The sequence below is a fragment of the Pseudorasbora parva genome, chromosome 18 (genome assembly GCF_024679245.1).
Source record: "Pseudorasbora parva isolate DD20220531a chromosome 18, ASM2467924v1, whole genome shotgun sequence".
NCBI lineage: Eukaryota > Metazoa > Chordata > Actinopteri > Cypriniformes > Gobionidae > Pseudorasbora > Pseudorasbora parva.
This window is the reverse complement of record NC_090189.1, coordinates 41,173,910-41,200,318: the sequence shown is the minus strand read 5'-3', so window position 1 is coordinate 41,200,318 and position 26,409 is coordinate 41,173,910. Positions and strand designations below refer to the sequence as shown.

The window sequence follows — 26,409 nt, the reverse complement described above, 5'->3', positions numbered from 1 at the left end:
TTAAAAATCAACTAACAGGGACAATTAATTTGTTACTGTATTTATTCATCTTTTTTATTGTTAGTTAATACAAATAAAACCTTTCATTGTTAGTTTATGTTAGCCCAGGTCCAAGAAATAATATTAACACTTTTCACCAATGTGATGGTGCACCTCATCTGCCGGCGATTTGATTTTGCCCTGCAACTCAGTCTGGAAACCTATACATTAATTTCTGCTGCTTCTGTTAAACATTTGCGGGAATTGATCCCACCTCTTGTGCAGTAGAAAATACAGAGCAGACTCCACAGACCAATGTTCAATCTTAAATTGAGCTTAAGTTGAGAAAGTACGGTTACGTGATACTAGCAATCTATTTATCTATTCCTTATACAGGTTTCTAGGGTCATAGGACTGGAGGCTATCCCAGTTTCTTTAGGCCAGAAGCAAGGGAAAGCACCCTTGACATATGGCCAGTCTCACACACAGAATCACACACAGGTGATTTTTTTTGAAAATCCAATTCACCAAACCATGTCTTTGCACTGTGGGGGGAACTGGAGTATACTTGGAAGAAAACTCATGCTTGCAAACCCCACACAGAAATGACTCCTGGTTCAGCTAGGACTCAAAACCTTGCTGCGAGGCAAGTGCTAATCATTGAGCCACCATGCTATGTTAGCAAAAAAAAAAGGTCATATCCATTGTCAATACCATAGCAATGTATAAAGCACAGCTCAAAGAGAAGTCACTTTCAAAACAAGCAGCTTTCTGTTTGTCAACGCAGTATTATTTGAACATGAGTGAAATCAGTGTGGGGAACTTTTCTTGCCCTTATGCAAAACTCCCAAATGTAAGAATTCCTGGATGTGACTGGATTTTTCCCACACAACTTTGCAGAGCTTTGTTAAATGTACAGAGCCCACATGACATGCAAGGGAAACAAAGTAAATCGTGCTCAAAAAAGGAATTTCATTCCCTTCATTTGCTAGATCGTCCACACAAGTTACTAATTCATTCCCTCAATTTATAAATATTCCACACAATTTGCTATTTCATCCACTGATTTGCTAAAGCTTAGTTCACACTGCCTGATTTTTGCCCCGATTTTGAGTCGCCGACAGGTTTTGTGAAATCGCCGACAAAAGCCCGAGATCATAGGCAAATCGGTTCTCGTGCACGCGAGTAACAATCACGCAGTGTAAATGATAAAAGACGCGATCAGAGAGAATCGCCGACGAGTCGCTGACGGCAGTGAGATATTTGGCATGCTAAATATCTGGACCTGTCGGCGATTGAACCTCCTGCTGTGTGAACTGCGTTCTGACTGAAAATTACACCGACAGCCAATGAGAGAGTGAGATACAGGGCAGCAACAGAAACAGAAACAAAGGCCAAACATTTGCACATCCAGCCACAGCAGCAGCACATTACAAAATTGTTTATTTACCTCAAACTGTCTTTGCAGAACACAATCCTGGCTCCCTCTGTCTCTCCAACAATTTCGTCCGCCATAATCTTTTTTCTTTTTCTCCACATATCAGCGCACATACAGTTATAAGCAAACTTTGTGCAGTTTATCATTTTTAATAACAATTCCAAGTCTCGTGCGAGAGCTCCGGTCTGACGCACGTGTGCTCTTACGTTGTTTACTTGTCACATCGCACGTGTGTTTGGGAAACGTAGTTTGCGCACCGGAGAGAGAGAGAGTTGTCGGCAATTCTTCCTCTTGTTCAGTCATGCAGTGTGAACTCCTCTGTCGTCAAACCATCGTGCAGTGTGAACACAGCAGTGACTGAATGATACCCCATATAGTCATGCAGTCTGAACTAGGCTTAAAACGTTCACACAAGTTACCATTTTTTCCGCTAAATCGTCCAACAAGTAACTAATTTGTTCGCTCAGTTTATTAACCATGCACAAGATTTACTATTTAGTTCCCTCGATTTGCTAAACCGTCCACACAATAACCAATTAGTTTCCTCGGTTTGCTAAATCATGCACACGGATTACGATTTCGTTCCATTGATTTGCTAGTTTTTTCCTGCGTTTCTCTGACAGGCAGGGCGGTATTCTCATGTACTCACACTTGGTGATTTAAACTGTGCATGAGAACATTTGACCCCCAAAGTCTGGTTCATTTGACTAGTGTGATCTATCCGTACCTTGTCCGGGCGCAGTTTGTTTGGCCTTTCCCGGCCAGCTCGGAAGAGGTGGGCTAGAGCGCGGATCCGTTGGGCTCGGGTTGCTAACCGCACCAGACTGTGAGACTGTGGATATTTTGACAAAAAGACTGGTAAAGCATGAAATAGTACAAGTATACCATTGAGAAGAGCAGAGATTAAAAACTTTATAAAGGGACACACATAAAATGTCAGGAATACTGGGACATAGCTGACACGGGACAACATCTATATAAAATACAAAAACAAGTAGGCATGAGTATGAGGCAGGGCAGGAACCCAAAGGAAGAGATGATAATTACACGTCTTAGAATAGGTCATGCTGGCTTAAATCTAACATTACATAGAATAGGAAAACACCCCAATGGATCTTGCATCCACTGCAATACACAAGAGATGGTAAAACACATTCTGCTAGATTGCAAAAGATATGAGGAAGAAAGAACGAAGTTAGAGTAGGAAACTGGAAAGAAAAACATCATACTTGAGAATTTGCTGGGGGGTACATATCCATACATTTAGTATGGATATGTAGGCCCCACTTTATATTAGGTGGCCTTAAGTACTATGTAGTTACATCAAAAAATAAGTACAATGTACTTACTGTGTTCAAATTTTATTGCAAAACACTTTTACTGATATTGAGGAGGGAAACGGGTAGAGTTAGGGACAGGTGTGGTGGTGTGGGTCAGTTTAAGGGTAAAGATAGGGACAGGTGTGGTGGTGTGGGTCAGTTTAAGGGTAAAGTTAGAGACAGGTGTGGTGGTGTGGGTCAGTTTAAGGGTAGAGTTAGGGACAGGTGTGGTGGTGTGGGTCAGTTTAAGGGTAGAGTTAGGGACAGGTGTGGTGGTGTGGGTCAGTTTAAGGGTAGAGTTAGGGACAGGTGTGGTGGTGTGGGTCAGTTTAAGGGTAGAGTTAGGGTCAGGTGTGGTGGTGTGGGTCAGTTTAAGGGTAGAGTTAGGGACAGGTGTGGTGGTGTGGGTCAGTTTAAGGGTAAAGTTAGAGACAGGTGTGGTGGTGTGGGTCAGTTTAAGGGTAGAGTTAGGGTCAGGTGTGGTGGTGTGGGTCAGTTTAAGGGTAAAGTTAGGGTCAGGTGTGGTGGTGTGGGTCAATTTAAGGGTAGGGTTAGGTGTAAGAGAAGTGCCAACTGTGTAATTACAAATGTAACTACAGAAATTAACTACAGACGTAATTACATGCTGGTATTTTTAAAATGTAAGTACAATGTAAAAAGATGTATGTACACAATAAGTGCATTGTATCAAATTATTAATTAAAATTTCAGTACAGAGTAGTTAAGGCCACCTAATATAAAGTGGGTCCGATATGTAATACATATTTTATTATTTATTTATTTATTTATTTATTTATTTATTTATTTATTTATTTATTTATTTATTTATTTATTTATTTATTTATTTATTTATTTATTTATTTATTTATTTAAAAATAAATGTATTATTATTTTGGTCCTGTAAATCTGCTGCCCACACTCCAGTCCAGTAGGTGGCAGTATTGCACCTTTAACACCTTTAACTAACTCTTTCCTCACCAGCGTATAAAAAAATTGCCATCCACCGCCAGGGTTATTGGTAATTTTCACAAATATTTTATGGCCCATATAATATTTTTTGTGTGTAACTTAACTACTTACAAGTAGCTTGTAGCTTGTAAAGCTACCAACCCAGGCTCATTGGAAATACGGGACTCTGCCTACATTTTTGCAACACCCTAATTATGTACCTCCAGGTACGTTTACCTGCACTTTTTGAGGTGAAACATCCACCGGAGGCGCTAAGTGAAAATATTTTTTTCTCCATTCCCAGACTGATCTCATGAAATGGCATATATATGACATGTCAATTTGTATGCCATTTTGGCGTGCTAACAAGACGCATAATCGCTTTTTAGCGTGTTTATCAACGCTGTTAAATTATATCCCCCTACACTGCCCCTACCCCTAAACCTACCCATCACACACACACGCATACACACAGCCCCTAAACCTACCCATCATACACACACGCACACACACAGCCCCTAAACCTACCCATCACAAACACACGCACACACACAGCCCCTAAACCTACCTATCATACACACATGCACACACACAGCCCCTAAACCTACCCATCATACACACACACGCACACACACAGCCCCTAAACCTACCCATCATACACACACACACACACACAGCCCCTAAACCTACCCATCATACACACACACACACACACAGCCCCTAAACCTACCTATCATACACACACGCACACACACAGCCCCTAAACCTACCTATCATACAAACACGCACACACACAGCCCCTAAACCTACCTATCATACACACACACGCACACACACAGCCCCTAAACCCATCATACACACACGCACACACACAGCCCCTAAACCTACCCATCATACACACACACGCACACACACAGCCCCTAAACCTACCCATCATACACACACGCACACACACAGCCCCTAAACCTAACCATCATACACACACACGCACACACACACACAGCCCCGAAACCTACCCATCATACACACACGCACACACACAGCCCCTAAACCTACCCATCATACACACACGCACACACACAGCCCCTAAACCTACCCATCATACACACACGCACACACACACACAGCCCCTAAACCTACCCATCATACACACACAGCCCCTAAACCTACCCATCATACACACACACGCACACACACAGCCCCTAAACCTACCCATCATACACACACACACGCACACACACAGCCCCTAAACCTACCCATCATACACACACAGCCCCTAAACCTACCCATCATACACACACACACGCACACACACAGCCCCTAAACCTACCCATCACACACACACACACACACACAGCCCCTAAACCTACCCATCATACAAACACGCACACACACACACACAGCCCCTAAACCTACCCATCATACACACATGCACGCACACACACAGCCCCTAAACCTATACCCATCATACACACACACACACACACACAGCCTCTAAACCTACCCATCACACACACACACACACACACACACACACACACACACACACACACACACACACACACACACACACACACAGCCCCTAAACCTACCCATCACACACACACGCACGCACACACACAGCCCCTAAACCTATACCCATCATACACACACACACACAGACACACACACACACACACACACACACACACAGCCCCTAAACCTACCCATCACACACACACGCACACACACACACAGCCCCTAAACCTACCCATCACAAGAAACATTCTGCATTTTTACATTTTCAGTTTAGTATGTTTATAAATCCATTTACCTTGTGGACACACACACATATTCAGACACATTTTGAAAGCGTAACTCAAACGCTTTTCTAAACCTACCCATTTGAGTATTATAACAAACAGGATAACGGCAGCGGTGGGGGCGGCAGTGGCTCAGTGGTCCATGTAGGTTGTCTACAAATTGAAAGGTTGGTGGTTTGATCCCCGGTTCCACCTGACGAAGTGTCGAAGTGTCCATGAGCAAGACACCTAACCCCAGCTGCTCCCGACAAGCTGGATGGCGCCTTACATGGCTGACATCACCGTCGGTGTATGAATGGGAAAATGTGAGGCAAAAATGTAAAGCGCTTTAGATGGCCATAGGGTCTGTTAAAAGCGCTATATAAATGCAGTCCATTTACCATTTACCATTTATAACAAGCAGATACGACTGCAGGCACAATTTATTCAGCAAGTACAAATACTCCAAGTTTCATGAGGCCAAACGATTGATTTGTGTGAAGAAAATCCCCAAAAGCGATCAGTAACGTCGAGTCCATCCGCCTAAGATTAATAATACATTTCAAATATTGCCGCCGGAAGAAACGTCACGTCAGCTTTGACAGCATTGGCTGTCGTGTGTCTCGTGACCAATCACGTCATTCTAATCTTGCCCTGTGTATCATTTGAATCAGAAATATGAATGAACGAGTGCGTGTGTGTGTGTGTGTTCTGTCCGCAAAGGAGCGCGATCATCATTTCAACGACTAAAACATCAAGATCAAATCTGTTCTTCACATGAAGACATCGTATGACTTCAGAAGACCTGGAATGCAACATGAGTTAATACTTTTATACAGTTTTTTTGGTCTGTTTTTGCAATAAATACACGTGACTGTACATTTATTTGCCTGTTACGTGTTTTATATTGTTGAGAGTTGGTAGGTTTAGGGTAGGAGTGGAGTTAGTTAATCCAAAATGTAAAATTATGCTATAAATATTCATTCTGTGAGATCAGTCATGGTGTCATGTTGCGCATCTGGAATGGAGAAAAAATATTACCACTTAGCGCCTCCGGTGGACGTTTTACCCCAAAAGTGCAGGTAAACGTACCTGGAGGTACATAATTCGGGTGTTGCAAAAATGTAGGCAGAGTCACGTATTTCCAATGAGCCTGGGTCGCAACCTACAGTTTCAGAGTAGTTTCCCCAACACTGTGTTAAGCAAAATAGAGAAAGCTTTGGTAAGAACTAAATAAATATTTAATAACTACATTAGTCATTTCTCACTAGAAAATAGTGAGTGGAAAATAATGGTAAAATAACACATTTACACACAAACTGACCAGCAAACGCTACTTTCGGAGGACATCTTTTTCCCCCAGCTCAACTGTCACTGAATGGAAAGCACAGGATTGTGGGATATCAAAGGCAACGAAGGATACATGCTGCCTTCAAAATTCGATCAGATGAAGGGATCTCAGCGGACAGGAAGTGAAGCAAACATTACATTTGGATGTGGCTTGATGTCTTCCTGCCTTGATATGTGTCCTCCGAAGGCCCCATTTTCCAGGTTTGTGTGCATTGTTGTCACATACACTTTTGAAAGCCAGAGCTCATAGTTTTTGTTCTAAACTGCACTACGTACAGTTCTTGGCTGCTCTAGTCGCGTATTAGATACTTTAGATGGCAGTTCTCTAGTCTTTTTTCTGTTTTTGCTGTTTAGCTCTGGTTATCCAAGTCTCAGTTTAGTTTGTTCTTGTTTGATACTTATTTTGCGGCATTCAAGACTTTTAGTAAAATTTTTCCTTGCAATCCGTCATGTTGCTCTCATGATTCCTTTTATTTGGTTTCTGTTATTTAAGCCCTATTCATGATGAATTAGTATTATCTAGGGACCTCTGTGATTTAGAAATTACTCCCACACATCTGAGTTTTGTGTGGCACATTCGCACGGGATAAGCAAAGCCTGTGATTTTACTCAGATTGACTGACTTATCTCCCGGATATGATGTCAAGACTTGTAAATGTTTTTTCGTTATAGATAGTTGTATGAAATCATAAACAGTCATATGTATCGATATCGTTTTGATTGTTTTATAGTAATACAAATAATTTTGTTATATTAAAAAGTGTCTTCTCCTGCCCTGCTTCCTGTATCCTCCCTGATTCTCTATGCCTGGAGTAACTTCAGTTACGGCTCCCAAAAAGGCAGGGCTGGACTGGTAATCTGGCATACCGGGGATTTTCCCGGTGGGTCGACGCACTTTGGGGCCGATAGGTTATTTATTTAATTTATTTAATTTAGGTTGTCTACAAACCAGAAGGTTGGTGGTTCGATCCCCGATTCCACCTGATGAAGTGTCGAAGTGTCCATGAGCAAGACACCTAACCCCAGCTGCTCCCGACGAGCTGGATGGTGCCTTACATGGCTGACATCGCCGTCGGTGTATGAATGAGAGAGTGAATGGGTGAATGTGAGGCAAAAATGTAAAGTGCTTTGGATGGCCATAGGGTCTGTTAAAAGCGTTAAATGCAGTCCATTTACCATCTTCTGAATTGACAGGCCAAAGCAAGAGAAACCTCCCTTCCATATTAGGCACTTTTTTCTTGATCTTACATTTAAATGAAACTGGCCTACAGTTCAACTACAGTCAATAAACAGCTTTAAAGCCTGGATCCCATGAATTAAGGACAGCTTTTTGTCTCTAAATGTTTTATGAACTTTTTTTAATAGATCTAATGAAATTTAACTAAATGTTATTTCAATGAGAACCTCATGAAAGATCGCTATCAGTGTCTTACATAAGTTAGGTGCTAACTCTTGAAAAAATAGGATTGTTTTTAAAGGGGAAGTTCAACCCAAAAATGTAATCGTTTATTCTCACTAATGTCATTCCAAACCCAAATTAATTGATTTCTGTGTAACATAAAATAAAATAATTTGAGTCTGTTTTTTGTTGTTGTTTTTTTATTATACAATATTCAAATAGTAGCCTAACCAAAATGGCTTGGTTGCTAACATTCTTCAAAATATCTTTTTTCGTGTTTCACGGAAGTCATGCAGGTTTGGAAGGACACGAGAGTGAGTAATGATGATGATGACAGGATTTAACAGCAGTAAATTTACTTTACTGCATCCTAGCTCAAAATCATCAGTGCTTAACTGTCAGGTGCCTTTCTGTGTGACAAAAGTTCAATATTAAGTTTGTCCCTGTTCTAGTTTTATTTATTTACTCCAATTTAAGGCCCTAACCCCAGCAAAAACATCCATGGGGAACTCATGGGCCGGATGGCTGGATTGCACTGTTAACATTAATAGATGCATTAATATATGTGTGAGTTAAGGTTAACAAAGATTAACTAATGTTGAACACCTCTGCATTAGTTAATCTTAGATCAGACATTTATGAATGCATCTATTCACATTAACAGCAAAATTAGTGAACATTACTTCATGCATTAGTTAGAACTAACCATGAACAGTGCCTGTAGCTTTACTGTTTTGGTAAGGTTATCTTACTGTACATATTCACATTATTTTATGTACGAGTTGACAAACTAAAGATGTACATTTCTAATTCACCATCTGACTCTAAAGTTAAAATGCTTTTGTGTACCTTACCAACATTATTAAATAAATCATGTATTAATGGTTTTTGGGAACCTTATTATCAAGTGTAGAGTATTTCAACATTAACTGATGTGTTAACATTTGTATGTTCATTACAAAAAGCAGTAAATAATAATATCTACTTTGTTAATGGAAAGTCATGTTAATAAAGCGTCTATAAATGTTAGTAACACATTAGTTAAAGATGAAATGGTGTACACTTTACAATAAGGTTCCTAAAAAGCCATTAATGCAAGCTTTGTTAATGGAAAGTCATGTTAATAAAGAGTCTATAAATGTTAGTAACACATCAGGTAATGTTGAAAGTGTACATTTTACAATAACGGTCACAAAAAAGTAATGATAGTAAAGTGTGTATAAAGATGAACAACCTATCCGCTGATGTTCAGATGTTTCCACAGTAGAATTGTTTACCAACAGCCCAAATCAATGCCTTATTATTAAATAATTTTGATAAGGTACACAAAAACATTTTTACCTTTAGAGTCAGATTGTGAGTTAGAAATGTTTTTCCTTAGCGTGTGTCAACTGCTATGTAAACTAATATAAATATGTACAGTAAGATAACCTTACCAAAACAGTAAAGCTACAGGCATTGTTTATGGTTAGTTCATGTTAACTAATGCATTAACTACCGTAATGTTAAATAATTGCACTGTTAATGCATTAATATATGCAAGTTATATTATTTATTTATTATAAGATTACATATGATGAACAGAGGTGTTGCTCATGGTTAGTTCTTGTTAACTAATACATTAACTAATTGCACTGTTAATGTGAATAGATGCATTAATATATGTGTGAGTTAACGTTAACAAAGATTAACTAATGCAGAACTGAGGTGCTGGTCATGGTTAGTTAATGGTAACTAATGCATTAACTAATGTTAACTAATACAACCTTATTGTAAAGTGTTGCCAACAGTCTCATGTGAGTGCACTTTATTTAAGCACATTCAACAGACGTACAGTATTATTTATTTTTCTATGTGCAACTAGAAGAACTGTGAAGAATGCCAGAAAGCGCTGATAGTGATGCTTGCCTTCGAACACCTTTAATTAAACAGCCTTATTTGTCATTTTATGCAAATCGTGGCTGGGGCAATCGTGTGAAGGGCTGTGATGGTTGGAGCTATTCCAGACTTCATTTTGTTGTGAGTTCATTAATGTGAGAACGGTGCTGCTTCGGTATTCGCTAACTCGCTACCATTTGTCTAGACAGGATGCAGGTTGTTGAAAGATACAGAATTAAAGAAAAGCCCAAGACGATTTGATGTAAGCGTCAAACGTCCTTTCAGTGAAAGTGCATCAGACAGGCAGGGTCTTCGAGTCACTTGAATGGCACGTTCATTGACACCTTTGCATGTTCGATTTGGTTAAACTTTAAAAACTTTGAAAAATGAGCCTGACATAAATCAAAAGAGAAAGACAACAACTTTGCCGACTGAATGTGATGCCGGTGGAGAGCTGGGAACTTGAGCGGAGTGCAACGTTTTCCAAAATAAACATCATTTGTCAAGTTTCAGTAGTTTGGAGACAGATGTAAATGGATGAAGCAGACGTCGCCTGAGGCTTGTAAAGTGAGAGCAAAATCAAATGGCAAAATATAAAGTTGACCTGAGCTGTCCTCATATCCAAACTCCACACACACACCTTTGGCAAACATCCGTCACTGACATACTGTCATCTCAGCATTTAGCCTCGACCCGTATAATTCTCATACTCACAAGCAATGAAAGCATAGAGGAGAGGAGAATTCTCTGCCCTGGGCCTTGAACGCCCCTCCAATTACTCCTGCCAAGAGCCCACACATAATTGGCAGTGTATTAACAAGCAAATTACATTAATTAGTGGGCACAAATGGATGAGGAATGATATGAGCTCTGATGCTGCATCATTTGCATTTCTTCAGTCTGCTGGTGTAATGGAAGGAAATTAGAGGACAGAATTTCAGATCTTCACATTCAGCAGAACCGTGGAAATATGAAAAGCGGCAAATTAATCATGATGTCTGAGCTGAGGCTTGACTATTATAGGTTTACAATTACTGTATTTTAAGCTACCGTCATAAACAATAATTGTACAGCTAAGACGATGCACAAGGAAACGTTTCAATGTAGAGGTTTACTCTTTAACTTCACATTCCTTGTGTTTCTGTATTATATTCAGCGAATTGATTTTATCCACAATTGGCAATATCATACCAGAATGCAGCCACACTTTTTAATTAATAAAAGAGAACTTAGTTTTAATTAATGCCTTAATTAATGCTATATTAAATCAGCCAAGCAATTGGCTTCTTCATCCATTTTCATTTTCATTTTGGTTAGTTTTACTAAATTTGTTTATAACGCTTCACGGGGGCGGCAGTGGCTCAGTGGTTCATGTAGGTTGTCTACAAACCAGAAGGTTGGTGGTTCAATCCCCACCTAACCCCAGCTGCTCCCGACGAGCTGGATGGTGCCTTACATGGCTGACATCGCCGTCGGTGTATGAATGGGTGAATGTGAGGCAAAAATGTAAATCGCTTTGGATAAAAGCGCTATATGCAGTCCATAAATGCAGTCCATTTCACAAGAGCCCCTTTCACACTGCACGTCGGACCCGCAATATTCCCGGAACATTCTGTGTGAAAGCACCACGTCCTGGGATTGATTACCGAATTCGACCCGGGTCGGGGACCTAGTAATATTGCGGTATTCGACCCTGGACGAGCGCTGTGTGAACAAAAGCCGAAGCTAATGCCGCAACGTGTACGTAGTTATCGTGCGACTCCTAGAGCTTGTTTTTTCAATAATACAACCCTGCAGTGCCAGAAAAGCTCGTCGGTGTTTTAAACGCAGAGAGTGTTCGTATACAAAAGAAACTAAAATTAAACAAGCAGAAATGTGTGCAAACTGGACACAAGTCGAGACCACGGAGCTCCTTACTATCCGCGCTGAAGCCTAATGTGACCAGAGGGGGAGTGGTTTAGGCATTTCAGTTGAACTTGCTCGTCCTGACAGTTGTCACTTGCACAAGGCATGCACTCCCCTCGGCATGGCGGCGTGGGTATATCGTTCCCCGTAGCGTCAAGCTGACGCAGCTCGAGTTCCTTTTCGAAAGGGAACGTCCCCGGTTACGACTGTAACCTTAGTTCCCTGAGAACAGGGAACGAGACGCTGCGTCACTGTGCCATGCCTCGGGGCCTGCCTGCGCACAGTCCCTTCAGACGAATTGGATGCGGTTGTGTTTGCAAGGCGCCCTTTTATACTTCCTGGTCGCACGTCGATGACGTCAGAGGCTGTCGCCGGTCAGTAGGACTGATGTGATTGGATTGCGTTTCAGACACCGGTCACGCTGGAGGCGTTCCCCGTAGCGTCAAGCTGACGCAGCTCGAGTTCCCTTTCGAAAGGGAATTCACTTTTACATGGTGTTTGAAAATGTGTGTCAGCAGTGTGTGTACACAACTACCCTATAATGGTAAAACTGCACACAATCCTCTTTTTTTAATCCTCATAAATCATAAGTAGTGTCTCAGATTAAGCCATTTGCAGTTTCTATAAAAAGTGACGTCACAAATTTTTAGACCCTGACCACGACTGCTGATGGACTCCGCCCGATTAGCATATACCCCACCCACAGCTGCTGACAGACTCAACCCTATTAGCATATACCCCACCCACAGCTGCTTGCAGACTCCACCCTATTAGCATATACCCCACCCACAGCTCCTGACAGACTCCACCCTATTAGCATTGACCCCGCCCACAGCTGCTGACAGCCTCCACCCTATTAGCATAGACCCCGCCCACAGCTGCTGACAGCCTCCACCCTATTAGCATAGACCCCGCCCACAGCTGCTGACAGCCTCCAACCTATTAGCATACACCCCACCCACAGCTGCTGACAGCCTCCAACCTATTAGCATACACCCCACCCACAGCTGCTGACAAATATTATAAACAGAAACATTAACAACACACGCACTCTTTTTTGCTACTGTACACAGACTAACAACTTATGAAACCCAATATTATGTGCAATATTATTTTTACACAGAAATACAAAAAATAAGTAGGCTAGGCCAATCTTCTGTTCTAGGCCACCAACAGCAATTTATTATTAGCAATTATTATATTATATTTATTATATAGCAATTTATAAGTCCAAGTTAGGCTTACTGTATCTGATTTAGGTTCCTGTGTTAGGTTATGGATATATTTGTGTAGGCTAAACAATGCAGCCTATTTTATTTTCTTATGCAAATGCATATTTGTGTTTATCTTGTATTAGGCTACTTTTTGTTCCTTTTCTTTTTTTACCAACAAGTGGCACCCTTTAGCCTTCTTTTTACATGTATTTATGGATATTGTAGCCTCAGTCTTTGGCTTAGCCTACCTGTTTTTGTTTGTCTAAAATGTATTAATACAAATCTTTATTAACATATTCTGTGCCTGCATTTTGTACTAGTGAGCTTCAATTGGGCATCCATGTGCATGACAAAATAGCCTAAGCCTACTAATACAAGTGGGAAATCCTTATTTACCTTTTTAATGTTGAGAGTTATTCACTTTTGAATAGATGCTGACGCGGGACAAAATGCCTGATTTCCCAACACGTGGAACTGAGCAATGTCATTGTACCATTTTAATAGGCTACTTTTAAACACACATAGCGCACACTTCTTCTCTTTCTGGGAAAGAGACACACACTTCGATTAGACTAGATAAACACATACAGCATCTTAATTGTTAAGAAAATTAAACAAAATAACTCAATAAATCAAGCCTTTATTACATAACACTAGTCTATATCATACAGCATTCAGAAAAATAACAGTTTTGCTCCTAAGGGCTTTCACACTTTTCCAAAAGTGGGCTTTCTCTCAGTTGATCTGCTGATGAATGCTTTAAGCAGGGTCGAAACATAAACATGTCCATCAATAATATGCATCTATGGACAATGATGGGCCGCCTCAAGAACTGCCTGCTCTCGCCGCCGCACCTCTGAGCACACCACGTCAGGTCATGAAAGAGAACTCAAGAAAGAGAACTTAGTTTTAATACTCACGGGACGTTCCGTCCGACACACAGCTTTCTGCGTGCTTGCTTGGAGTGTGTGTGTTGTGATCAGAAATTCTACTAGTCGACCTTAATGCAATGGCGCGACGCTTTAAGCTTGACGTCGACTAATCGCGTTGATCATGTGACCTATGATTGCGCTTTTTTTGATACTAACAACATGGCCGTGTTGAACACGACAACAGATGAAGAGCCCAGAGGGTCATTGCAGCAAGAAAGCAGCAGTGGTACATCAAGTGTGTGGAAATACTTCACAAAAGATGAAGCTGGTAAAAATGTCACTTGCAAAATATGTAAGTCCGTCCTGAAGTACAACAAAAGTACAAGTGCAATGCACACTCATCTGAAACAGCATCCGCTAACGTTAGGTGAGGAATGCAAATTATCTCAACAACAACAGTCAATTAGAAACTTCACTAAACAACCTGCTGTGACAGAGAAAAGACGGCAACAAATTACCAATTTACTCGTGAATTTCATCGTCAAAGACAGTGCACGGAGAAGGTTTTAGAGAAATATTGCACTTTTTTGAACCTGTACGACAGCCTGCTTGAAAAAATTAAGTGACTTGTGGACATCCTCCACTATGAAGCCGTACATCACGGTAACAGCTCACTACATCACCGACACATGGAAGCTGATGGCCCGAGTGCTGTGCACATCAATGATGCCAGAGAGACATACTGCATCCAACATTGCTGACCGTCTTTCTGAGATAATCAATGAATGGGGCATACAGGTGTTTTGCACAGTGCACGATAATGCTAGTAACATAAACTTAGCCATGAAGCTATGTGAAATGTTTCCTAAAGATCTGGGCTGCACCGGACACACCCTACAGCTAGCAATAAAAGCTGGCTTAGTCTTACCTGACATTTCAAAGACTATTGATGCAGCAAGGAGAGTTGTCAGTCACTTTCACCATTCAGCGGTGGCCACTTGTCCTTTAAAGAAACGACAGGAACAACTTGGCATAGGACCCAACAAACTCCAGAATGACTGTGCGGTCCGATGGAATTCCACATATGTGATGATCCAGCGACTGTTCGAGCAAAGAATCATGGTGCAATCTGTGCTCACAGATGAAACCGTCACCAAACCATCCGTCCAAAAGTCACTAGCCCTGAGGGCATTACAGTGGGAGCTACTGGAACAGCTAATTCCAGTGCTGCAACCTTTGGCCAAGGCCACTGAAATAATGTGTGGGGAGTTGCATGTGGGGCTATCATTCATATTTCCAGTCATTTTCAATGTGATTAGCACCACTCTGCGTGTCGAAGCATCTGACATGACAGCTGTACGCGCCTTTAGACGGCAGTTGGAAACAGGGTTTAAACTTGAGTCCGACGATATGACAGAATCCATCCCCATTGTGGCCTGTATGCTCGATCCTTGGTTCAAACATCTACATTTCATCCCAGAGGGTAAAAGAGAGGCCGCTCACAGCCACTAAAGGGCCTGGTCCGGGATGAGGTAGAGCAGCTTGCAGCAAATGGTGGGTCTGCTGAAACTGCACTAGCATAAAAGATTATAAAAGAAAGTTATAAAAAATTAAATTATTATCAAGCAATGCCATGTCATTTTTTCTTTGCATGTTATATTGATACTAGCCACGTCTCCATTAGGCCTAGCTCACTCCACTCCAAACTCTGTCTTGCAAAAATTTATTTTGTTTATTAAACACATTTTTTATTTCAAAAGCATTTCTAAATTCAGTTCACACATCCAAAAAACGAGCCAAAATATTTTAGCCAAAATAACAAAATGGTAAAAAATAAAAAATAAAAAATAAAAAAAAGTAACCACCATGCAAATTAAAAAATTTCGCTCTTTTAATTGTAATTAATGCTTGAATAATGCCTATGTCTCCTCTGATTAATAATTATTATAAATAATAATGGCCAACATATGTGGCATAGTTTTTGGAATGATTTATCATGAGAGGGGGAAAAACGTTTTAGTTGCATAACGGTTAATGGAAACGCTGTCATTGCAATTTTTATTTGTTTATCAAAATTTAGATAATATTGCAAAAGATTTACGCAAATCTGTAATGGAAACGCTGCTACTAAAGATGTGAATTGATAGGTTTTTTTTTCCTTTTCATCCCAGATGGTGATGTAAACAGCAAAGACAGAGTAACTGGAAAAAAGGCCCGACCTGAAAAAGATTTTGAGCAGCTTTTTGGGCCACACTATCACAGTGGGAGGAAAACAGGTGGACACCTCACAGCAGCCGACGAAATACGTGAATATTTTCTAGCACCACATATTCCTACGATGGAGAACCCCTTGCAGTGGTGGGCCCACAACCACAACAACTTTCCCCGTTTGGCCAATCTTTGCAAAAGATACTTGGCTATTCCAGCTACCAGCACCCCAAGCGAGATGATTTTTTCACTGGCTGGGAATACCGTTAGCCGACAGCGGGTAAGCCTCCATCCAGCTCACGTTGATGCCTAAAAACTGAAAAAACTAAAAACTGTGAAAGAGCAGGACTGTGACAGTGAGTAGGCTAGGTTTACAGCCTTGTGTAAATGGCATTGTAATGCCGACATGATGCATCATTTTATTTTATTTTAATTATTTTTTTGCATTGAAACGGTAGTTATAGTTGCACTGTTGTTCCGTTAAGTTGCATCATTATAAGCTGTCTGTCAGCATCTGTATAATTTTCTACTAATAAAGTGCAAATTGTGGCATGTTGCAAAGCAGTTCCATCTCTTGTGTTTTTATTAATGACGTCAGCAACTAGTCGACGTCGACTCGACTTTGATCTCATAACAGTCGACTTCAAAAAATGTGAAGTCTTTCAACCCCTAATATATACACACAGGTCCTTCTCAAAAAATTAGCATATTGTGATAAAGTTCATTATTTTCCATAATGTAATGATAAAAATTTAACTTTCATATATTTTAGATTCATTTCACACCAACTGAAATATTTCAGGTCTTTTATTGTTTTAATACTGATGATTTTGGCATACAGCTCATGAAAACCCCAAATTTCTATTTAAAAAAAAAATAGCATATCATGAAAAGGTTCTCTAAACAAGCTATTAACCTAATCATCTGAATCAACTAATTAACTCTAAACACCTGCAAAATACGGTTTTGTGGTTTAATTCATACCTGCATAATAGAAAACAATGTGTTGTTTTAAATGGGAACAAATCTGATTTTGTGATTCAACAATGTGGTGTGCCCCAAGGTTCAATACTGGGACCACTTCTGTTTTCTATTTATGTAAATAGCCTACCATTAATTCTTAAACATTGCCAAGTTCAGCTTTATGCTGATGACACCGTCATATATGCATCTAATTCTGATCCTTTACAAATTCATCTATCTCTTCAGTCTGATTTTAATGCTGTACAAGATTGGCTTTTAGCAAATAAATTAGTGCTTAATAAAAGCAAGTCATATACTATGATTTTTGGTTCTAGACAGAAACTGAAATCTAAAGCTTGTTCTTGTGCTGTATTATGTAAAGACAGTACTATTTTACAGAAAGTTGATGCTATTAAATATCTAGGTGTATGGCTTGATTCTGAACTTTCTTTTAAATCACACATTAATCATGTTTTACGTAAAGTCAACATGGGAATTAATACTTTGTATCGTTCTCGGAGTTGTTTTTCGTATAGTGTTCGTAAGAAACTTGTTTCACAATTAATACTTCCGTTTTTTGATTATTGTGATGTGGTTTATCAAACAGCAGCAAAATCAGATCTTGAGTCTCTTAATACAGCATATAATAGAATCTGTAGATTTGTTTTGGGGTGTACTTATTTCACTCATCACTGTACAATGTATGACGCACTTCAATGGTCATCTCTGTATGTGAGAAGACGCATTCATTGGCTTAATTTCATATTTAAATGTATTTATTTTAACTATCCCAGTTATCTTCAACAATATTTTGTACCTTTTTCTTCAAATTATCATGTTAGGCACTCTGGCCAGACTTATTTTGTTGCTTTTCGTGCACACAAAACTATTGGCAAAAGATCATTTATGTGTAAAGCTCCAAAAGACTGGAATAATTTACCTGCTGATATTAGGTCTATTACATCTTTTAGGCAGTTAAACAATCTTTATTATCCTTTTTTAAGGTTGCTTGTACATGTTATCATTGATACTGTCACTGTTATTCACTGGTTTTGCTAATATTTTCTATACTTGTATTTTATTTATAATGGTATTTTTTTTGTACTTTTTTTTTTTTTTGTGGTGTAAAATGTATTTATTTATTTATATCATTTTTATTATTATTACATGTATAATTGTTTTTGTTGTTATTGTGCGCTTTGTTTTGTTTTGTTGTTAATTGTATTTGTAATTGTTTTGTAACTATGTTTTGATTGTACATTAGGACCCCCTCGAAAACGAGATGGTACATCTCAAGGGGTTAATCCTATTAATACATTTCAATATAAAAGATTCCTGAGGCTTTTAAAATCTCCCAGCCAGGTTCATTACTCAAACCCGCAATCATGGGTAAGACTGCCGACCCGACTGCTGTCCAGAAGGCCATCATTGACACCCTCAAGCGAGAGGGGAAGACACAGAAAGACATTTCTGAACGAATAGGCTGTTCCCAGAGTGCTGTATCAAGGCACCTCAGTGGGAAGTCTGTGGGAAGGAAAAAGTGTGGCAAAAAACGCTGCACAACGAGAAGAGGTGAGCGGACCCTGAGGAAGATTGTGGAGAAGGAGCGATTCCAGACCTTGGGGGACCTGCGGAAGCAGTGAACTGAGTCTGGAGGAGAAACATCCAGAGCCGCCGTGCACAGGCGTGTGCAGGAAATGGGCTACAGGTGCCGCATTCCCCAGGTCAAGACACTTTTGGGCTACAGAGAAGCAGCACTGGACTGTTGCTCAGTGGTCCAAAGTACTTTTTTCGGATGAAAGCAAATTTTGCATGTCATTGGGAAATCAAGGTGCCAGAGTCTGGAGGAAGACTGGGGAGAAGGAAATGCCAAAATGCCTGAAGTCCAGTGTCAAGTCCCCACAGTCAGTGATGGTCTGGGGTGCCATGTCAGCTGCTGGTGTTGGTCCACTGTGTTTTATCAAAGGCAGGGTCAATGCAGCTCGCTATCAGGAGATTTTGGAGCACTTCATGCATCCATCTGCTGAAAAGCTTTATGGAGATGAAGATTTGGTTTTTCAGCACGACCTGGCACCTGCTCACAGTGCCAAAACCACTGGTAAATGGTTTACTGACCATGGTATTACTGTGCTCAATTGGACTGCCAACTCTCCTGACCTGAACCCCATAGAGAATCTGTGGGATATTGTGAAGAGAAAGTTGAGAGACGCGAGACCCAACACTCTGGATGAGCATAAGGCAGCTATCGAAGCATCCTGGGCCTCCAGAACACCTCAGCAGAGCCACAGGCTGATCGCCTCCATGCCACGCCGCACTGAAGCAGTCATTTCTGCTAAAGGATTCCCCACCAAGTATTGAGTGCATAACTAATTAAAAACACTTTTCTTTTATTGGTCGGATGAAATATGCTACTTTTTTGAGACAGGACTTTTGGGTTTTCATGAGCTGTGTGCCAAAATCATCAGTATTAAAACAATAAAAGATCTGAAATATTTCAGTTGGTGTGCAATGAATCTAAAATATATGAAAGTTTAATTTTTATCATTACATTATGGAAAATAATGAACTTTATCACAATATGCTATTTTTTTTTTAGAAGGACCTGTATATATAATGGGTTTAGGATGTCATGTGCAAAACAGTAAATCAGTAAAAAAAAAAAAAAAAAAAAAAAAAAAACAACACGTAGCACGTAGTAACGTAGCCTACATGACCTGAGTTTGTAACTTTATGTTTCCCGTTCTTATCAGGTACAGAATCTGTGCTTAAAAAAAAAAAAAATGAAATGGTAACCAATAAAATGGTTAGAAAAAAAATGGTTCTGTCACCTGAACCTGTCACAAAACTGTTCTTCAGGGAACCAAAAATGGTTCTTCTATGGCATCGCTGTGAAAACCCCTTTTTGGTTCTTACTGACTCCTTTATGTTTTAAGGGTGTACCAGTAAGAGAGCAAAAACACATTTGACCAAAATCTCCATTCTGCAGATTGTCCCCCTAAATCGATGTAAAAAATTAATTCATTGATAATGGATATGGTGTGGTGCATAGCGGTATGAAGAAGTGATAACTGCATTCACACCAGCACACTGGAATGGGAATGCTGACGTGACTATTTGAACTAGGCCATTTCACATCTCCACACATTAGTTACACACACACACACACACACACACACACACACACACACACACACACACACACACACACACACAGTGATGGATGCAATGTTTGCACAAGAGAAATACATTAGGAGAATAATTTTTACCTCAATGCTTTAACTGCGGGAGTAAAGCAGAGGAAGCGGGTGCTGTTAAATGAGAGGTTAGTGCTTGTAATTCAGCCATTTGTCCTGTTGTGGTTTATCACGGGTAACTAATAAAGTATCATCTTTACAGGTTTGATATCTCTCAGCTGATTATAGCTGTGATAATAGCATTATATTTTTTTCTTTGGCACTTCAGTCTCACAGCACAAAAGTTAAACATTAAAACAGGTGTCAAATCAGGTTTCACTTGTTTATTGTAAGCCCATCTGTTTGTCAGCATGCCATCATCACAGCGAAACCCATTAGACAGCGTGCAGGTATCGGTGTTAATGAAGTGTCAGAGTCTTTCTCCTTGTTAGCGTGCTTACACTCCACTGCATCCTAATCTGGTGTGAGTTGCTACACAGGAAGGGGAAGTGATTTTCATCAAGGGTCTTGCATGTTCCCTCCTGGAGGTACAGATGAGGTGTTACAGATTAAAGAGAACTTAAGGCTGATTTATTCTTCAGCGTTGGACCTACGCCGTATCCTCTACGCTGCAAGTTACACATTGGTTTTCATTTATACTTCTGCGTTGTTGTCCGCGTTAATGTGCAATTACACCGCTAGTGGGCAGTGTCCACAGGCATGTTGATGGAAACCCCCAGTCTCAAGGCAAAAGCCGAAGAAGGGACTTGTTTACACTGTCATTGCAAACACCTGAAGTATCAGCAGTGATGGCGGCAGATAGTGGCTTTTCTTGCACCTTGAGTTGTACAAATTAAGCATCTCTAGTTGATTAGTAGAGTAACATAAGAGGCGATCTGGCCCTGAATGCGTTTGTGAAATCATGCAGTGTTTTCAGGTGGCTCGTGCACTGACTACCCCTTTAATGGATTGCTGTTGCAGAGATTACTCATTCCGTTGAAATCAGAAAACGATATGCATCCATTGTGATGTGTCCCTGTTCTTGATACAATCACTGACTAACATCTTTGGTTTCAATGAGACAATAAATAAACTATATACAGCGGATCTATATTGTGATCAAAATATTGTGTTATATAGCAGATATAGGATGAATATGAAGCTACCGCAAGTTCTGCCAGGAAGACTCAATCGTTACGTCACTAATTACCTTCTCATCTATCCAGTCATATCATTTAGCATAAAAATGTAGTACTTACTTGTGTCTGAGATCTGAGACGATCATTGACTCATTTACTCAAGTGATTTGTTCAAAATCACTGATTAATTTAGGGATGGAACACTAATGCTGTGTTTTAAAAGATTACACACAACATTTGATTTTGCTTTAGCTTGGAAGTATTGCCAGACCAACGATAAAGTAACATTCTGTGTAAAAGCTACTCTAAGTTACTTTATATCAACATCTTAGTGAATAAAAGCAATAGCAGAGTTTGGAATCTCTAACAAAAGACTTGTTTTAAACTATACACTATACAACTAGAGGTTTTACATTTGCTGAGGAACGGTGAGTAGTGTCTGTGCAAAACTTCCCACAAAGCTAGGTAGTGCTTTCTAGGGCTTAGTGATTAATCTGATAATGAATGGATCCTATAATAAGATTTGTTATACATAATTCAACACCTCATATAAGCCGTATTATGGTCCACAATTGAGCGGTGATGTAATGTAATTCATAGCTTTGTCATACATTCTCCATCTGATCTGGGTATGGCCTGGATCCGGCTGACTACAGTAAACCTCGGGATAAACAGAGAGACTAACATTAGCGTAGATGTCACTCTTCTTATGATGTAACGAGTACATCAGGTGTTATGGGAAGTGTTCCCAGTTCCGGCTTACCTAATTTATGCAGCCTAACAACCCTTTTATGGATGTGAATTATAGAAATGTGATAATGTGTTATGTGTATGCCGGGTTAAAGAGATGTGTTTATTTAAACTGACAGAGTGTGTCTGCTTAACGGAAAATACTAGGAAGATTGTTCCAGAGTTTAGGTGCTAATAAGGAAAAGGATCTACCATCTGCAGTTGATTTAGATATTCTAGGTATTATCAACTGGCCAGAATTTTGAGACCACAATAGACTGAATGAATGAGTATAATGTGTTAAGAGTTCGCTCAAGTACTGAGGAGCTAAACCATTTAGTGCTTTGTAAGTAATTAGTAAGATGCTCAAATGTATATGATATTTAACAGGGAGCCAATGCTGTGTTGACAGAACAAGGCTAATATGATCATACTTCTAATAAGAACTTGATCTGCTGCGTTATAGACCAGTTGGAGTTTGTTTATTAAGCGAGCAGGGCAACCACCCAGTAGAGCATTACAATAATCTAGCCTTGAGCTCATGAACGCACACACACTAACTTCTCTGCATTTTTATATTTAGGTATCCAAACTTTATCCACCACTGATCATTTGGAAAGATAAAGCTTGCAAAGACAGAAGCATCTGTTGCAGGTGGCCTAGAGTAAATCCGGTTGAAGGGTCATGTATTGAAATGATTAGAAATAGTCTTTCTCCAGGTATTCGACAAAATACAGTAACTACAACACATTAACTAAGGAAAATAACTTGACAGAATTATGATTGAATAGCAGTATTCACAATATGTTTTCTCTGAATCAAAGCAAAACTTTTTTCAAAAATGAGGAGAGATTCTGTGGTAAGGTGAACGAGTGAGAGACATGGGAGGAGCGAGTGAGACCGGGGACGTGATTATGAAAGAGTGTCACCTGCGAGCCACACTGGTCTCGAGTCCTCTTATGAGGGAGCTCGAGGCATTTAAGGATGAGCGACACCAATCAAGGACGAGAGAGGACCAGGCCTGGATTTTACGTTGAGTTTTGTTTATGTTTTTTTATATGTGTGCGGGCAGTCATCCGTGAGGGGCTGCCCACGGTTTACTTTCATTTTGTTTATTTGATAAAAGTTGTTGAATGTTCGCCGGTTCCCGCCTCCTTCCTTCCCATCTACGAACTTTATTACATTGGTGCCTAAACCTGGGAGGAGGGAGGGACACGCTGTCAAAGAGCCCTCGCTGCTGAGGGGGGTTGTGGTGCTGAGGAGTAGGGGCAGCGCCGATGAGGAAAGACCGCTAGTGGCTGCCCGAGGCGGTGGTGCTGGAACGAGTGAAGACCGGTGGGACGGAGAGCTCGCTGACGTGCCCCTGGGTCGAGGTGGGGTGGCAGCTGTAGCGTCTGTGGTCTCTTACATGAGGATCAAAGATGAGTCAATGTTGATGTAAAGGGTGGATAGCTTTTAGCCGCATATAAATTAGGGGCCCGATGCCAACGAGTCTGGGCAAAAGACATCTTCGACAGGTTTGTGGCCGAATTGAAATGAGACAGGCCGCCTCTTTGGAGAACTGTGAAAACACAATCAGATTACCTGGTCACATGACTTGAACCCTGTTCCCCCCCTCACATTCTCCCAGACAGAGAGACTCCGAAGACTCTTCCAATACACACAGAACCACAAAAACACACACACTTTCCTTATGAAGCTTTAATTAAGACTATTCTAGACTGTATACGAGGTATCTTTGTGTGTATGCATGCTCCTTAGGTCATACCAACTTAATCATGATGTAGAAACAATGTAAGTTCATTTTAAATGCTTGTATTCCTGTGTAAGAATGTATCTCTGCTTTAATATCTCCCAGCCATAACGTGTTTGATATCTAAATATTCCTATTTCTTTGCCTTACTCAACGATGCACAAAATGGGATTATGAAATGTATCAATATGTTTAGCAAATTTGGGAGTAAAACTGTACAAAATCGACACCCTTCACGACACCTCATAAACATGCAAAGCAGGTCGTAAACCGAGACAAAGAGAATTTTTCCCGCTCAGAATTCACCCTCTGGATTGGGTAAACTAACCCAGAAGGGGTGGGGATTAATTGTCTTAAAAGACAAGTGGAAACATTTCTCTCTCTCTTCTTTCCTCTCCTCGCTTTTGCATCGCATCCAACGCCTCAGGGCGATCTACCAACTTCCTAGCCCCCGAGGGCATATTCTTCAGGGAGGAGAAGTCAGCACACTTCAAGCGACCAGCCGCTCCACACCGACCTCGGAAAGAACCGCCGGACACGCAGGACATTTGAACTCGGAACACACGCACACACGCGAGAAGCCAGAACTAAAGCAAGTATTCTTATTTCTAAAATCCAAACTGCTGTTAGAAGGGTCGTGCTATTTCCCGTTGGGACAAGTTAACTCCGTTGAGATATGTGTGATGAACTGAAGTGAAGCTCTCTCTCTCTCTCTCTCTCTCTCTCTCTATCTCTCTCTCTCTCTCTCTCTCTCTCTCTCTCTCTCTCTCTCTCTCTCTCTCTCTCTCTCTAATTTTAGTCTATTCATTATTTTCGTGTATGTACCATATTCTTTCGTTTACTATCTATATTTCTACTCTCTTGATGCATATTTAGTGGGTACTTTCTGTGTGAATGGTAGTGTTATTTTTAGTCTGTGTTTATTAAACCTCCAAAAGACATTTAATGAGTTGAATCTGTTATTCTGCCACATACACAAAGTCAATGAAACTTACGATCTAACGTTACCTAACTGCTTATGCTACTATGTTAGTAAAGTAAACTGTACGACCATTTGAAATATTGATTTGTCCTGATCAGTAAAGTTAATGTTTCTTATGCGCTCGTAAAGCAGTATCCCTTATTGAGAATTGATTTGAAAGTCTATAACCAATTTGCAGGACAAACTTAGTAGGATAATTTCAAGCAATTCCGTAAAGGGTTACTTGTATTTAATTAAACATTTTTCCCTATCGGAAAATTTTAATACGTAATGAACAACTAGCAAATTATATTCATAAATTCATGAATATTGAATATTGAATTCCTTTTGAGTTAATTATTCCCCGAGACATTAAACTCACATAGTCACATTTTTGTTACACAGCCGTCCTGGAGGGAGCGGAGGAGTTGCCGGTGTTCGCCGTGGGCCGGAGCCTGCTGCCATCCAGCGTAATGGGGAGGAGCAGGGAACGCGGAGCTCACTGCCGGCTCCCTCAGGCAGAGGAGCCACCACCGGCCGCCGGGGGGCGGAGGAGGATCGGGCCGTCCACCGGGCATCCAGCACCATCGCATAGCACCATGAGGAAGAGCCTCTCGGCTGGTGAGGACTGAGCAGCAGTGTGTCCGGGAACCGGAACAGAATTTTTATTTATTTTTTCCTCTCTCCACCTCCACTCTCTCGTCCTGTCGCTCGGTCTCTGTCTCCCGCTTCTCTCGTCTCATCTGCCCATACCCCAGACGCGTGAGATGCAGAGATTTGGCCCCCCGGGGATGGGGGGTGAGTAGGTGCAGTCTAGAGTGTACCCCCTGGCCTACGAGGGGCGATGGGGGTCTGTGGCGAGGTGAACGAGCGAAAGACATGGTAGGAGCGAGTGAGACCGGGGACGTGATAGTGAAAGAGCGTCACCTGCGAGCCACACCGGTCACGAGTCCTCTCATGAGGGAGCTCGGAGGCATTTAAGGACGAGCAACACCAGTCAAGGACGAGAGAGGACCAGGCCTGGATTTTACGTTGTGTGTGCGGGCAGTCGTCCGTGAGGAGCTGCCCGCGGTTAACTTTCGTTTTGTTTATTTATTAAAAGTTGTTGAATGTTTGCCGGTTCCCACCACCTTCCTTCCCATTTCTATGAGAGTTATTACAGACTCATTGTTGAATAAAGCCAAACTCAGTTTTGTCTTAATGTTATTACAACATTGTGCTTTTGTAGAACAGTATTACAGACCTCATTGCTTAGAGCATGCTAACTCTATAATCTACTCTTTTAGATCTAGCAGACTGAACAGCCAATGGAGAAAGATTCTTCTAGAAGGTCAAAACAGCTCTCACCACTGAGTCTGTCAATCAGAGCCATGATTTCCAGCTGGATTGAAGTGGATTGG

General features: G+C 40.8%; 1 protein-coding gene across 1 annotated transcript in view; it reads right to left on the bottom strand.

Annotated features, from left to right (window-relative positions):
• The window catches only part of fstl4 (follistatin-like 4), a 385,930-nt gene extending 370,817 nt beyond the window's left edge, over positions 1–15,113 (bottom strand). Inside the window, exon 1 of the mRNA XM_067424768.1 lies at positions 15,012–15,113. The gene's annotated coding sequence lies outside the window, so the exon portion shown is untranslated. The remainder of the gene's footprint in view (positions 1–15,011) is intronic.
• Between the last annotated feature and the right edge of the window lie 11,296 nt (positions 15,114–26,409).